The sequence below is a fragment of the Scyliorhinus torazame genome, chromosome 17 (genome assembly GCF_047496885.1).
Source record: "Scyliorhinus torazame isolate Kashiwa2021f chromosome 17, sScyTor2.1, whole genome shotgun sequence".
NCBI lineage: Eukaryota > Metazoa > Chordata > Chondrichthyes > Carcharhiniformes > Scyliorhinidae > Scyliorhinus > Scyliorhinus torazame.
The window spans coordinates 53,134,469-53,148,263 of NC_092723.1; the positions used below are offsets into that span (position 1 = coordinate 53,134,469).

The following is a 13,795-nucleotide window of genomic DNA, read 5'->3' on the forward strand; positions in this document are numbered from 1 at the left end:
CTAGCATGCTGAATGCCTTCTTCACCATCCTGTCCACCTGCGACTTCACCTTCAAGGAGCTATGAACCCATACCCCTAGATCTCTTTGTTCCGTAACTCTCACCACCTCCCTACCATTAACTGAGTCGGTCCTGCCCTGATTTGATCTACCAAAATGCATCACCTCACATTTATCCAAATTAAACTCCATCTGCCATTCATCGCCCACTGGCCCAATTGGTCAAGATCCTGTTGCAATCTTACATAACCTTCTTCACTATCCACTATGCCACCAATCTTGGTGTCATCTGCAAACTTACCAACCATGCCTCCTACATTCTCATCCAAATCATTAGTATATATAACAAATAACAGTGGACCCAGCACCGATCCCTGAGGCACACCGCTGGTCACAGGCCTCCAGTTTGAAAAACCACCCTCCGCAACCACCCTTTGTCTTGGGTCGTCAAGCCAATTTTGTATCCAATTGGCTACCTCACCCTGGATTCCGTGAGATTTAACCTTTTGCAACAACCTACCATGCGGTACCTTGTCAAAGGCCTTGCTAAAGTCCATGTAGACAATGTCGACTGCACTGCCCTCATCTACCTTCTTGGCTACCCCTTCAAAAAACTCAATCAAATTGGTGAGACATGACATTCTCCTTACAAAGCCATGCTGACTTTCCCCAATTAGCCCTTGCCTGTCTATATGCCTGTAGACCCTGTCCCTCAGAATACCTTCTAACAATTTACCCACTACAGAAGTAAGGCTAACCGGTCTGTAGTTCCCAGGCTTATCCCTAGAGCCCTTCTTAAACAAGGGCACAACATTTGCTACCCTCCAATCTTCATGTACCTCTCCTGTGGCTGTCGATGATTCAAATATCTCAGCTCGGGGCCGGCAATTTCTTCCCTAGCCTCCCACAACGTCCTAGGATACATTTCATCAGGTCCCGGGGATTTATCTATCTTGATGTGCTTTAATACCTTCAGCACCTCATTCTCTGTAATATGTAAGCTCCTCAAGTTACTGTTGTAATGTAAGAAATGTGGCAGCCAATTGGTACACAACATGGTTCCACAAACAGTAAAGTGACAATGATTAGGTTACCTACTTTAGTGATGTTGATTGAGGGAAGTTGAGTGAAAGAGTTTTTTCAAGGGTACAATGTGTAAGTCACTCTAGTGGCTAATATTTGGATTTGCAGTTAATTTAAGACAGCATTATGGAGGGTTTATGTTGGACATTCTGTAACAAGCTGATTTTTTTTTACCATAAGCTGTTGAGTGTTAATAATCAAATTGTTTCAAGTCCACAAATTGAACAAGTATTTTGGTATAAGTGCAACATAATTGCTGAAACTGCCGTAGTAATGTTTCAGGACTGTTTATGTAATGCTACAAAGGAGTCCAGTGGACAATAACCTTCCTGTGCTTTAAAGCAATTGGGAAAAGCAATTATAAATTGAATGTATTAGTCTTCGTAATTTGTTCACAATTGATTTATGAAATTGGTCAACTAATTAACTAAGATTGAAATCGCATCAAATCCGGCTTTACAAGAGCAAATGCTCAATGGAAAATCAGGTAATTTAAAACTGGCACAATGCAAAAAGCTACAGCGAAAGAACGAAAAACCTGAAGGTGTGTATTCTTTACGTTTTTTAATTTTTATTCTACTGCTTGCCACTGAAAATGTTGGAATGTGTTTTTTTTTGCTTAGCTCAATTAATTTTAAGCAGGGTAGTAACTTCTGTGTCTAAGCCAGTGCTGGCATTTTCACAGTGGAATTAGCTGAACAGTAGTCACTTATTCCCGCCTCTGCAGTGCACCCGAGCCCATTTCATAGGCTGTGATGGGAAGCAGTAACAGCCTCTGTGGAAAGATGGAGGAGTCGCTGGATTCGGGTTGTGGCTGGGTAACTGCAATGAAAAGAAAGACGTGACTCTAAAAAGACCTTCATCCAATTATGCAATTTTAAGGCATAACACTCCTCTTAGCTTCAGGAAGTAGGGATTGGAGACATAATACAAAGTAATTTTTTTGATTCTTTCCATGGAAGGAATATTGCCAAGCCGCCGCCATCCACAAGGTTTATGAAAGTGGTCTCGGTGGCATGCCCATCAATGTTCTGTCTTTTTCTCATTGGGTCATGCCCAGTTTTCACTTGCTGCATCTCACTCGTGTCTGCAATGTGATCAAGATCTTACTGCACAGTGAATCATAAGTAAAAATCTGCATTGCATTAGCCTGTGGTGTATCAGACTATTGAGCCAAACCGGTGCGACATAAAGTAAGATTTGTGACCTAACCAGAGAACAGGATGAGTAATGAGTGAAAGGGGTACTAAATTCTAAGAGTCAAATGCTTCCTTTTATCAGAGTGCTTATTTAATGTCCGCCACTCTTCTCCGAACAATGAGTGCTCACTTATTTAGGGCACCTGGGTGATCATTACATGTTCTTTCTGTATGCAAATGATGTAATGGGGTAATTAAGTAAAACAAATGACTTGTTCTTTGCTTGATCATTCAACAGGCAAAATGCACAAATTTGTTGCGACTTTTCCTCACTGCATTTTTTTTGTATTAGGCATGCAAAAGATAATGGGCTGGATTCTCTGCCGGCGGGGTGCTCCGTTTTGCCAGCAGCACGGGGGTTTCCTGAAGGCGTGGAGCTGCCGACAATGGGAAACCCCATTGACTAGCCGGTATAATGGAGCATCCCGCCAGCAGGGTAAAACAGAAATGTGGCGCGGCAGGGCGGAGAATCTACCCCAATGAAAAAGACTTTCAGCTGCACTGATTAGAGTAAAAGTTGCCTGTTTTAATAAGGATAGGGTTAGCACTGCTGCTTCACAGTGCTAGCGATCCGAGTTGAATTCCTGTCTGCGTGGAGTTTGCACTTCCTCCTCGTGTCTGCCTGGGTTTCCTCTCGGTGCTCCGGTTTCCTCCCGCGCTCCAGGGGTGTGCAGGTTGGGTTGATTGGCCATGCTGAATTGTCCCTTGGTGTCCGGGGATGTGAAGGTTAGGTGGGGTTGTGTGGGATTACGGGGTTGGGTGCTCTCTCGCAGGGTCGGTGCGGGCTCGATGGGCTGAGTGGCCTCCTCCTGCGCTGTAGCAATTTTATGGTTCGAGGTCCAAAGATGTGCAGGTTAGGTGGATTGGCCATGCTAAATGATCCCTTCATGTCCAAAGGTTAGGTGGAGGTGCGGGGATAGGGTGGGGGAGTGGGCCGAGTTGGAGTGCTCTTTTGGAGGGTCAGTGCAGACTCGAGAGGCCAAATGGCTTTCTTCTGCACTTTATGGATATTCTATGTTTGTGGAGTTTTAGTGAAAGCTGCATTGAGAAGCCAAACTAAATAGCAATTAATCATTTTGATGCATTTGTATCCTGTGTGAATGCTTCTCGAATGTTATTTCCTATTGCTGGTGACATTATCACATCCTAAACACATTGCTGCCTATAACATTCTGAACATCACCTATCGTTTCATCAGTGAGACTGACTATAACTTTTAATTTCATGCTGAAACTACTACAAGGGGTTCTGAATAGATCTTCTTCCCTTTTGGCTTATGACATTACAAGAAGGACAAATCTGTGTCCTGAAGAGCAGAATCACCAATTTTATTGTTCGAGCCTCTCAGCATAGTTTAACACAGAAGCCCATTATTTCCACTTTTTAATAGGGTGTACACGTAACAAGGACTGGGATTTTGCATTAAAGTACAATAAAGTGTTCTAACTAACTTCAGATTTTATGGTCTGTGCCGTTGCCATTTTCAAGAAACTAATTTAATTAAAATAGCTTTTTCCCCCGAGGGATAAAGTTCCAGTAATTTTCTGTTTTCAGCTTACAGTAATGGAACATATTGGCAGGAAGAATAATTGGCAATACCATCATTGTACAATATAAATCTGAGTGTTTTGTCAGCTTTTTTTTTAAAAGAAAAGCTTCTGATTACATTACTTTGATGGAATGAGTTTCAGAGGTTTTTTTTCCCCTATTTTCCCACATAACCAATTTTTGTTTCTCCAACCAACACTTTGGTTTTTTTTAGTGTCAGGCATGATGCTTTCTTGCACAAGTAAATATAAACTTGGAGAAGTACAACAAAAGGAACAGCAAGCTATTTCTTTCAAGTTTATTTTTATGACTTTGGAAAAGAGTTCGGGGATTTACAATCAGTCGTCCATCTCAAGCCAAACTTCCCCGGCACGGAGAAATGCTCTCAGACTGACCGCAAGATTTGCAGAAGGGTAATAATCCTTCATTTTTGTCAGGGTTCACAACAATTGAATTTTGGGGCAGATTTGGTTACATTGCCTGGCATAACAGATTGTGCACACATTATGGAGCCAACCCAATTTCTATTCCATTGATTTCAATGAAAATAAGAAAGGTTGTGAAACAACTGGGTGATCCATTTCCCAAGATTACCTGTAATTTCCCCAAGGCTCCATATAGGGTGTAAGATAGCACAATGGTTAGCACTGTTGCTTCGCAGCCCCAGGGTCCCAGGTTCGATTCCCGGCTTGGGTCACTGCTTGTGCGGAGTCTGCACGTTCTCCCTGTGTCTGAGTGGGTCTCCTGCGGGTGCTCTGGTTTCCTCAAGACGTACTTGGTAGCCGAATCGGACAGTCTGACTTCTCCCTCCGTGTACCCAAATAAGCGGTGGAGTGTGGCGACTAGGGGATTTCTACAGTAACTTCATTGCGGTGTTTATGTAAGCATACTTGTGACAATAATTTTTAAAAATAAGAGAAGATATGCTGAATTTAACTTCTCAGCTTTCAACTCAACTCCCGTATCAGCCTCGCCGAACAGGCGCCGGAATGTGGTGACTCGGGGCTTTTCACAGTAACTTCATTTGAAGCCTACTTGTGACAATAAGCGATTTTCATTTTTATTTCATTTCATTTCATTTTCAATTCCTCGAGAAATTGCTCCCAGTCCTTGTTTTGTTTTCTTTATGTCCCTATTAGGCTAGTTTTAATTAAAGGTATGCCTGTATCCTAAAGTTCTTCGCATACAGCAGGTGGTGAGTGGAGCGATGGGCTCGCCTTGAACTGAACGTACCACATGCAAGAATCCTGATTGTTCGGCCTCAACCCGGAACTGATGAGCAGCCCGCATGTTTCCATTGCTGATAGGTAGGAAGTAAATTGGATCACCCACATAGCTGAGCAAGAGGGCCCTTAAAGTGGAGCTGTCAGGACCATTTTCTAGAGGTGTAAGATGTGTACCATGCTCATTCTACTCCAAAAGAATGTTTGGCCATATTGGATTTGGTGCTTGGCAACGAACCAGGCCAGCTGTCAGATGAGTCGGAGGGAGAGCATTTCGGTGACAGTGACCACAACTCCTTGATCTTTACCATAGTTATGGAGAGGGATAGGAACAGACAGCATGGGAAGGTATTTAATTGGGGGAGGGAAAATGATACTGATATTAGTCAGGAGCTGAGGAGCATAAAATGGGAACATGTTCTCAGGGAAATGCACAACAGTAATGTGGGGGTTGTTTAAGGAGCACTTGCTGCGAGTGCTGGATAGTTTTGTCCCACTGAGACAAAGAAGAAATGGTAAGGTGAAGGAGTCTTGGATGTCAAGAGAAGTGGAGCTTCTAGTCAGGTGGAAGAAGGAAGCTTACTTAAGGTTGAGGAAGCAAGGATCTGGCACGGCTCCAGAGGGTTACAAGGTAGCCAGAAAGGAACTCAAAAATGTTCTTAGGAGAGCTAGAAAGGGGGCATGAAAAATCCCTAGCGGAAAGGATGAGGGAAAAACCCAAGGCGTTCTACACTTATGTGAGAAAAAAAAGGATGATCAGAGTGAGAGTATGGCAGATCAGGGATAGTGGAAGGAATTTGTGCCTAGAGTCTGAGGAGGTGGGGGATGCCCTAAATGAATATTTTGCTTCAGTATTCACTAGAGAGAGGGACCTTGTTGCTTGTGGGAACAGCATGAACCAGATTAATAGGCTCGAACAGGTTGATATTAAGAAGGAGAATGTGCTAGAAATGTTGAAAAGCATCAGGATAGATCAGTCCCCTGGGCCAGACGGGATATACCCAAGGTTACTACGGGAGGCGAGGGAGGAGTTTGCTGTGCCATTGGCAATGATCTTTCCGTCCTCACTCTCCACTGGAGTAGTACCGGATGATTGGAGGGAGGCAAATGTTGTTCCCCTGTTCAAGAAAGGGAAATGGGATAATCCCTGGGAACTACAGACCAGTCAGTCTTACTTCTGTGGTGAGCAAAATACTGGAAAGGATCCTCAGAGAAGGATTTATAGTTATTTAGAAAAACATAGTTTGGTTAAAGATAGTCAGCATGGTTTTGTGAGGGGCAGGTCATGCCTCACAAGCCTCATTGAATTCTTTGAGGATGTGACGGGACACATTGATGAAGGTCGGGCAATGGATGTGGTGTATATGGATTTGAGTAAGGCATTTGATAAGGTTCCCTGTGGTAGGCTCATTCAGAAAGTTAGGGGGCATGGGATACAGGGAAATTTGGCTATCTGGATACAGAATTGGCTGGCCGAAAGAAGACAGCGAGTGGTAGTGGATGGAAAGTATTCCGCCTGGAGGTCGGTGACCAGTGGTGTCCCGCAGGGATCTGTTCCGGGACCTCTGCTCTTTGTGTTTTTTATAAATGACTTGGATGAGGAAGTGGGAGGGTGGGTTAGTAAGTTTGCTGATGATACAAAGGTTGGTGGAGTTGTAGATAGTGTTGAGGGCTGTTGCAGGTTACAACAGGACATTGACAGGCTGCAGAGCTGGGCTGAGACGTGGCAGATGGAATCAACCTAGATAAATGTGAAGTGATTCATTTTGGAAGGTTGAATTTGAATGCTGAATACAGGGTTAAAAGCAGGATTCTTGGAAGTGTGGAGTAACAGAGGGATCATGGGTCCACGTACATAGGTCCCTCAAAGTTGCCACCCAGGTTGATAGGGTTGTTAAGAAAGCGTATGGTGTGTTGGCTTTCACTAACAGGGGGATTCAGTTCAAGAGCTGCGAGGTTTTGCTGCAGCTTTATAAAACCCTGGTTGGACTACACTTGGAATATTGTGTCCGGTTCTGGTCGTCTCATTATAGGAAGGATGTGGATGCTTTGGAGAGGGTGCAGAGGAGATTTACCAGGATGCTGCCTGGACTGGAGGGCATGTCTTACGAAGAAAGGTTGAGGGAGCTAGGGCTTTTCTCACTGGAGCGAAGAAGGAAGAGAGGTGACTTGATAGAGGTGTACAAGGGGTGAGAGGCATGGATAGAGTGGATAGCCAGAGACTTTTCCCCAGGGCGGAAATGGCTGTCACAAGGGGACATAATTTTAAGGTAATTGGAGGAAGGTATAGGGAAGATGTCAGAGGTTGGTTCTTTACACAGAGAGTGGTGGGTACGTGGAATGCACTGCCAGCGGAGGTGGTGGAGTCAGAGTCATTAGGGACATTTAAATGACTTTTGGGCAGGCCCATGGACAGCGGTAAATTGAAGGGGTGTCGGTTAGGTTGATCTTAGATTAGGATAAATGGTCGGCACAACACCGTGGGCCGAAGGGCCTGTACTGTGCTGTACTGTTCTATGTTCTCTAATCTCCCACAAAACCTGTGTACATTTAAATGCTCCCTTTACAGGAGGGTGGTTTACATTGAGTTCCATTGTATAATGCAGCACAAATATTGCCTCAAAGCTGTGTGGCTGCAAAAGGCAAAATTACAATCCCACAACCAACAGATCAGATCTAAGCTCTGCAGTCCTCCAACATCCAGCCATGACTGGTGGTGGACAATTAAACAGCTCACTGGAGGATGTGACTCACAAATATCCCCATCCTCAATGATGGGATGCAGTCCAATACATCAATGCATGAAATAAGGTTGAAGCAGTTTCAGCACCTTCAGCCAGAAGTGCTGAGTGGATGATCCATCATGGTCTCCTCCGGAGGTCCCCAGAACCGCAGATGCCAGTCTTCCGCCAATTCAATTCACACCACATGTTATCAAGAAATGGCTGAAGGCATTGAATACTACAAAGGCTGGGGTCTGACAACATTCTAGCAATAATTCTGAAGATTTATGTTCTAGAGCTAACTACGCCCCTAACCACGCTGTCGCAGTACAGCCACAACACTAGCATCTACCTGAAAATGTGGAAAATTGCCCAGATATGTCCTGTCTACTAAATGCAGGACAAATCCAATCTGGCCATTTCCAGCTCCATCAGCCTCTTCATGATCATCAGCAAAGTAATGGAAGGTGACATTGACAGTGCTATTAAGTGACACTTACTCAACTATAACCTGCTCAGTGACACTCAGTTTGGTTCCGCCAGGGCTGCTCAGCTCCTGACCAAATTACAGCCGTGGTTCAAACGTGGATGGAAGAGCTGAACTCAAGAAGTGAGGTGATGGCCTTGACATCAAGGCAGAATTTTCCCGAGTGTGGCGTCGAGGAGCCCTAGCAACATCTGAGTCAATGGGAATCGAGGGAAAACTCTCCACAGGTTGGAGTCATACTTTGCACAAAGAAAGATGGTTGTGGTTTTTGGAGGTCAATCATCAGGCCTGGGACATTGTTGAGGAGTTCTCCAGGGTAGTGTCATGGGCCCAACTGTTTATTCAATGTACTTCCATCCATAATAAGGTCAGATATGGGATGTTTGCTGATGATTGCACAATGCTCAACGTCATTCGTGACTGATCAGATACTGAAGCAGTCTGTATCCATATGCAACAAGTCCTGGACAATATTCAGGCTTGGGCTGATAAGTGGCAAGTAACATTCGCACCACACAAGTACCAAGCAATGATCATCTGCATAAAAGAGAATCTAACCATCTCCCCTTGACATTAAATGACATTACCATCGCCATATCCCCCAATTTAACATCTTGGGGTCACCATTGAACATAAACTGAACTGGATCAGCCATAAAAATACTGTGGCTACAAGAGCAGATCAAAGGCTGAGAATTCTGTGGACAGTAACTCCCCCCCTGACTCTCCAAATCCAGTCCACCATCTACAAAGCACAAGTCAAGAGTGCGATGAGTGCAGCTACATCAACATTCAAAAAACCCGACACCATCCAGGGCAAAGCAGCCCATTGATTGGCAGCCCATCCACCACATTGAACATTCCTACCCCATGTGTCAGCAGTGGGTACTATATACAAGGTGCACTGCAGCAACTCACCAAAGCTCCATCAACAGCACCTTCCATATCCACAACTTCTACCACCTAGCAGGACAGGGCAGCAGATACATGGGAGCACCACCAGCTGGAAGATCCCCTCCAAGTCACTCGCCAACCTGACTTGGAAATATACCGCTGTTCCATCACTGTCGCTGGGTCAAAATCTTGGAACTTCCTCTCTAACAGCACTGTGGTTGTACCTTCACCACATAGACTGCTGTGATTCAAGAAAGCAGCCCATCACCACAATCTCAAGGGCAATTAAGGATGGACAATAAATGCTGGCATATACAGCGATGCCCACACCCAAGTAAGAATAAAAAAACAGTGTGCAAATAGACCACACACAAGCTAAGTTCCCTTTAAGTGGCCACATATTACTCTTAAAGGGACCACACAGTGCAATAATCTGGTTCCGTGTAGCAAAGCAAAGTCTGAAGGAATGTTGCATAACTCCCAACTTTGTGAATAGCACTGATGCTCCTGCTTGTTACCAGCAGGAACTCTGGTTTCCCCTGTTTTGAAGACCATTCCAAAAGTGCAGAATAGCCTAAGGCAGCAGAAAAGCAGTGGAAAGTTTCTTGTTGCAAATTTTGTCTTGTCTTGTTCCCATGGATACATGGGTTTTCAGCAACATCAAAAGCATTCCACATCTTCTGCCTTATTTTAAGCATTGCTGAGGATAATCTGTTAGTTTATTGTAAATACCGAGCAATCTGTGCTACAACAACCTGCAGGATTTTTATTTATTCTTTTCAGTAATTAAATTATATTGGTTTAAAGTGACACTGGTGTAGGTCTTGCTTCCCCATTCCATGAGGCCTAAAACATGCATCAAATAACCAATTTTGGCGTTTTTTTTCTATGAAGAAACAATTGATTATCATTCCACAATCACAATTAACACACTATGAAAATCCTTTATATCTTGGAAAATAGATTTAATTTAGTTATTTCCGGGCATTGTGTTCAATTATAATTATGGCACCTTGAAGTTATTTCCTTTATGGGTACAAAATGTTTTAATATTTAATTCTACACAAAAAAAGTTTGCTTCAATGAGTTGTCGCAAATATTCGGTTCCCTGGTGGGATTTCATGCAGCTCAGTAACTGAGACTGCCAGAGAAGTCACATTAATAGAAGTCCTATCGCCCTTCCTTCTCCATCATAAACAAGGAAATAAATGCATTTAATGGACTGGGGTTGAAATTCGTCATCTCATGAAACGAGCTCTCAGCAAATTGACAGTCAATTTTATATCATGCCTCGTTTTCATTGGATTGAAGTCAGTGGACAAAGAAATGGAGCTCAGTGCCATATGGCTGCTGATTCACTATGAACTTTTTTTTGCAAGATTGGTGAAGACTAATTTCACCCCCATCATCTGGTCATTATTCTTCCCTGTTCAGGGCCTTGCTGTGTGCAAATTGACTGCTGAGGTTCCTTGCACCGCAATAGTACTTCATTGGGATGTGCCAAGATTGTGAAAGTTTCTATATAAATGCAAGTTCTTTCTTCTGCTAAAATTGGGAAGTTAAAGTACGCCTGTGAAACCTCTGGGCTTGCTATCATCCCAGTGTATCCCATTCCTCAGCATGTAAAATATCAGCTATTTATGAGTTTCCAATATGAGCTCAGCACAAAACTAATATTGGAAACTGCAGTCCTTTAAGATATTGTCCGTTGCAGTGAAAAAGATTCCAAGCACAGTATATGGAGAAACTGCTGCACTGTTACTGAAATATTTAGTTTGACGTAAACAGAAGGATTTTGTGGTTTAAATAGTTCCATGGCCTTTTATATGAATATACAAACATAGGAAATAGGAATAGAAGTGGGCCATTCAGAGCCTGCTCTGCCATTCAGTAAGATTATGGCTGATCTGTTTGCTTCCCATCTACTTCCAATGACGTTTCATTATAAACTGATAAAAACATATATACATGCTATTAAAATGTTGTACAAATTAATTATCCTTGAATAAATCTGAATAATGCTGACAATAACTTGTGCTACTAATTACCAATATCATTTTCTTACATAGTTTGTTCAGCAGTGACGGTCACAGTTATTGATCTAGGTCAAAGAGTTTCTGAGTGATTGATTGATTAATGAAATATCTATGTTATTGTGTCAGTAAAGATTTCTGTAAATATCAGAGACCTTACATTTACAGTAATACCACCAGTTTTAAGCCTTTGAAGAAAGTGACAAATGCTTATAACAAAATTAAAGCATAACAAACAAAAATGTGCATAACTGCACTATAATACTCTGAGGTTGGTAGTGTTACTTAGTTGGGTGTTACTCTTCCAGTCTGTAACTTCGTAATATCCTGAAATATACAGAGATATTCCTGATTTAATGCCAAAAGTACAATGCCATTACAATAGCTTGTCGTGGGGCATGGTTTTATTTTGGGCATGTAAACAGAATATGCCAAATATCATCATAGCCACAACACTGGGCGAGATTCTCCACTCCCGCGCCGGTTGGGAGAATCGCCTGGGCCGCCAAGATTTCCCGAGATGATGGTCCGACGAGGGCAGTAGGCCGGAGAATCGCCGGAGACACCCAAAATGGCGATTCTCCGGCACAACCGCTATTCTCAGGCCTGGATCGGCCGAGCGGCCAGACCAAAACAGCGGGTTCCCCCCCCCCGGCGCCGTCCACACCTGGTCACTGCCGTCGGGAACAGCGTGCGAACGCTGGGGGCCGGCCTGCAGGGGGGGGCGAGGGGGGATCCTGCACCGGGGGGGGTACCTCAAATGTGGGGTGGCCCGCGATCGGTGCCCACCGATCGTCGGGCCGTCCTCTCTGAAGGAGGACCTCCTTCCTTCCGCGGCCCCGCAAGATCCGACCGCCATTTTCTTGCGGGGTGGACTTAGAGAGGACGGCAACCACGCATGCGCGGATTATGCCAGTTATGCGGCGCCGGCCGCGTCATCTATGCGACAAGGCCTGGCGCGTGTTGATGACGCGGCCCCGATCCTAGCCCATTGTCAGGGCCCGAATCGGTCGGGATGGGGGCCGTTTCGCGCTGTCGTGAACATCGACGGCGTTCACGACGGCGCGGCCACTTCGGCGCGGGAGTGGAGAATCCCGCCCACTGTTTGGGAAAGTTAGCCATATTAAAGGGATCTGGGGACCTGGGTTCAAATCCCACCAAGGCAGATGGTAAAATCTGGAATTGAACGTCTAACGATGACCATGAAGCCATTGTCTAGTATCTTAAAAAGTCATCTGGTTCACTGATGTCCTTTAGAGAAAGAAATCTACCGTCTTTATCCAGTCTGGCTTACATGTGACTTCAGATCCATAGCAATGCGCTTGACTGTCAAATGCCTTCTGAAATGGAGGGCAAAAAACACTGGCCCAGCCAGTGATGCCCACTCCCAGTAAATGAATCTTTACAAAATGTGGAGACGGTTCTCTTGGAAAAGGCAACATACCAAAGATTGCATTATTCTAGATTAGTATGCTGTAAGGGAAAACTGGATTTTGAATGTATCACCAAATGAAGATTCTTCATTTATGAGTCTGAGCACTGAGTGACAGTAAGCATACTATTTGGTTATAACTGCATCACTGCTTTGGTTGTGAATATTTAACTTCGCATTGCCATAGATTGAACTTGCCTGCTGAGTTTTTCCAGTATTTTCTCATTTTGTTTCAGGTTTCCAACATCTGCAGTATTTTGCTTTTATGATTACGGCTGGAACTTGCCAGTTTCACGCATCAAAGGCTTCCCAGCTTGTCGGTTTCCCCTGAATAAGAACTCTGGTTGTTAACTGTTCGGAAAAAACCGGTCCCCTGACTGGGAAAGCCAGAATTTAGAGTTAAACGTTACGTACGAAAACTTTACCTACGAAAAGATTCAAATGCTTTATCCAGTGGCTGTATGGTGTTTCCACGTTCATTTTCGTTCTCCTCTGGGTGAATCCCAAAAGAGGCCGAGAATCTGGGGCCCAACATCATCTTTTAGGGATTGAACTCCCTTCAATGCCTCAAAACTCACCTCCTTCTGCCTGTGAAAATAGCCCTCAGTGTGCCGGTATAAGAAGGGTTAATCTGAAAAAGAGACATTAAGCACCTACTTAAGGCGCATGAATATTTTGATGCTTTTCGACGGCATTGGGCTCAGGACTGATCTGACTCGTCTGGTCAATTAATTTGAGAGCTTATTAAAACTTCCTCGTATTTTGCAGAAGAGATGGAGTTGGGCTCTTGTGCTTCTCTCCTTGGATATCATATTTAATTTGCGCCTGGAAGTTCGCAGGCAGGGTCTGAGTGTAGCAAAGCCAATCCCTTGGGAAGGATTTGCATATTGATTCCTGGGGAATGCCCTTGAATGTGCGTCCACGCCTGTCATCTCTGCATGCAGAGCCGTGTGAGCAGCATCGCAAGCAGGAAGGCAGAGAGCTGCATGTGTACTATTGCGGGTACTGCTTGACAGACAACCGGATTGCATACAGCAAAAGGGAACTGCAGGAAACAACGGACAAGAAAGAAATAGGGTTGATTATCAAACTTTTGGAGGAGGTTACCAGGAATCCTATCGCATCTGGTAAATGGTAAGGGGATTTTGCTGTTTCCGTGCTTTGTGAAAAAATGGT

General features: G+C 44.2%; 1 protein-coding gene across 7 annotated transcripts in view; it reads left to right on the forward strand.

Moving 5' to 3' along the window:
- The window catches only part of LOC140393874 (synaptotagmin-B), an 882,906-nt gene that overhangs the window by 540,895 nt on the left and 328,216 nt on the right, over positions 1-13,795 (forward strand). For 2 of the 7 annotated variants that reach the window (XM_072480440.1, XM_072480438.1), the window contains exon 1: positions 13,418-13,753. The exons of the other annotated variants lie outside the window; for them this stretch is intronic. The gene's annotated coding sequence lies outside the window, so the exon portion shown is untranslated. Of the gene's footprint in view, positions 1-13,417; positions 13,754-13,795 lie in introns of those variants that run through there. 7 annotated transcript variants of the gene reach the window in all.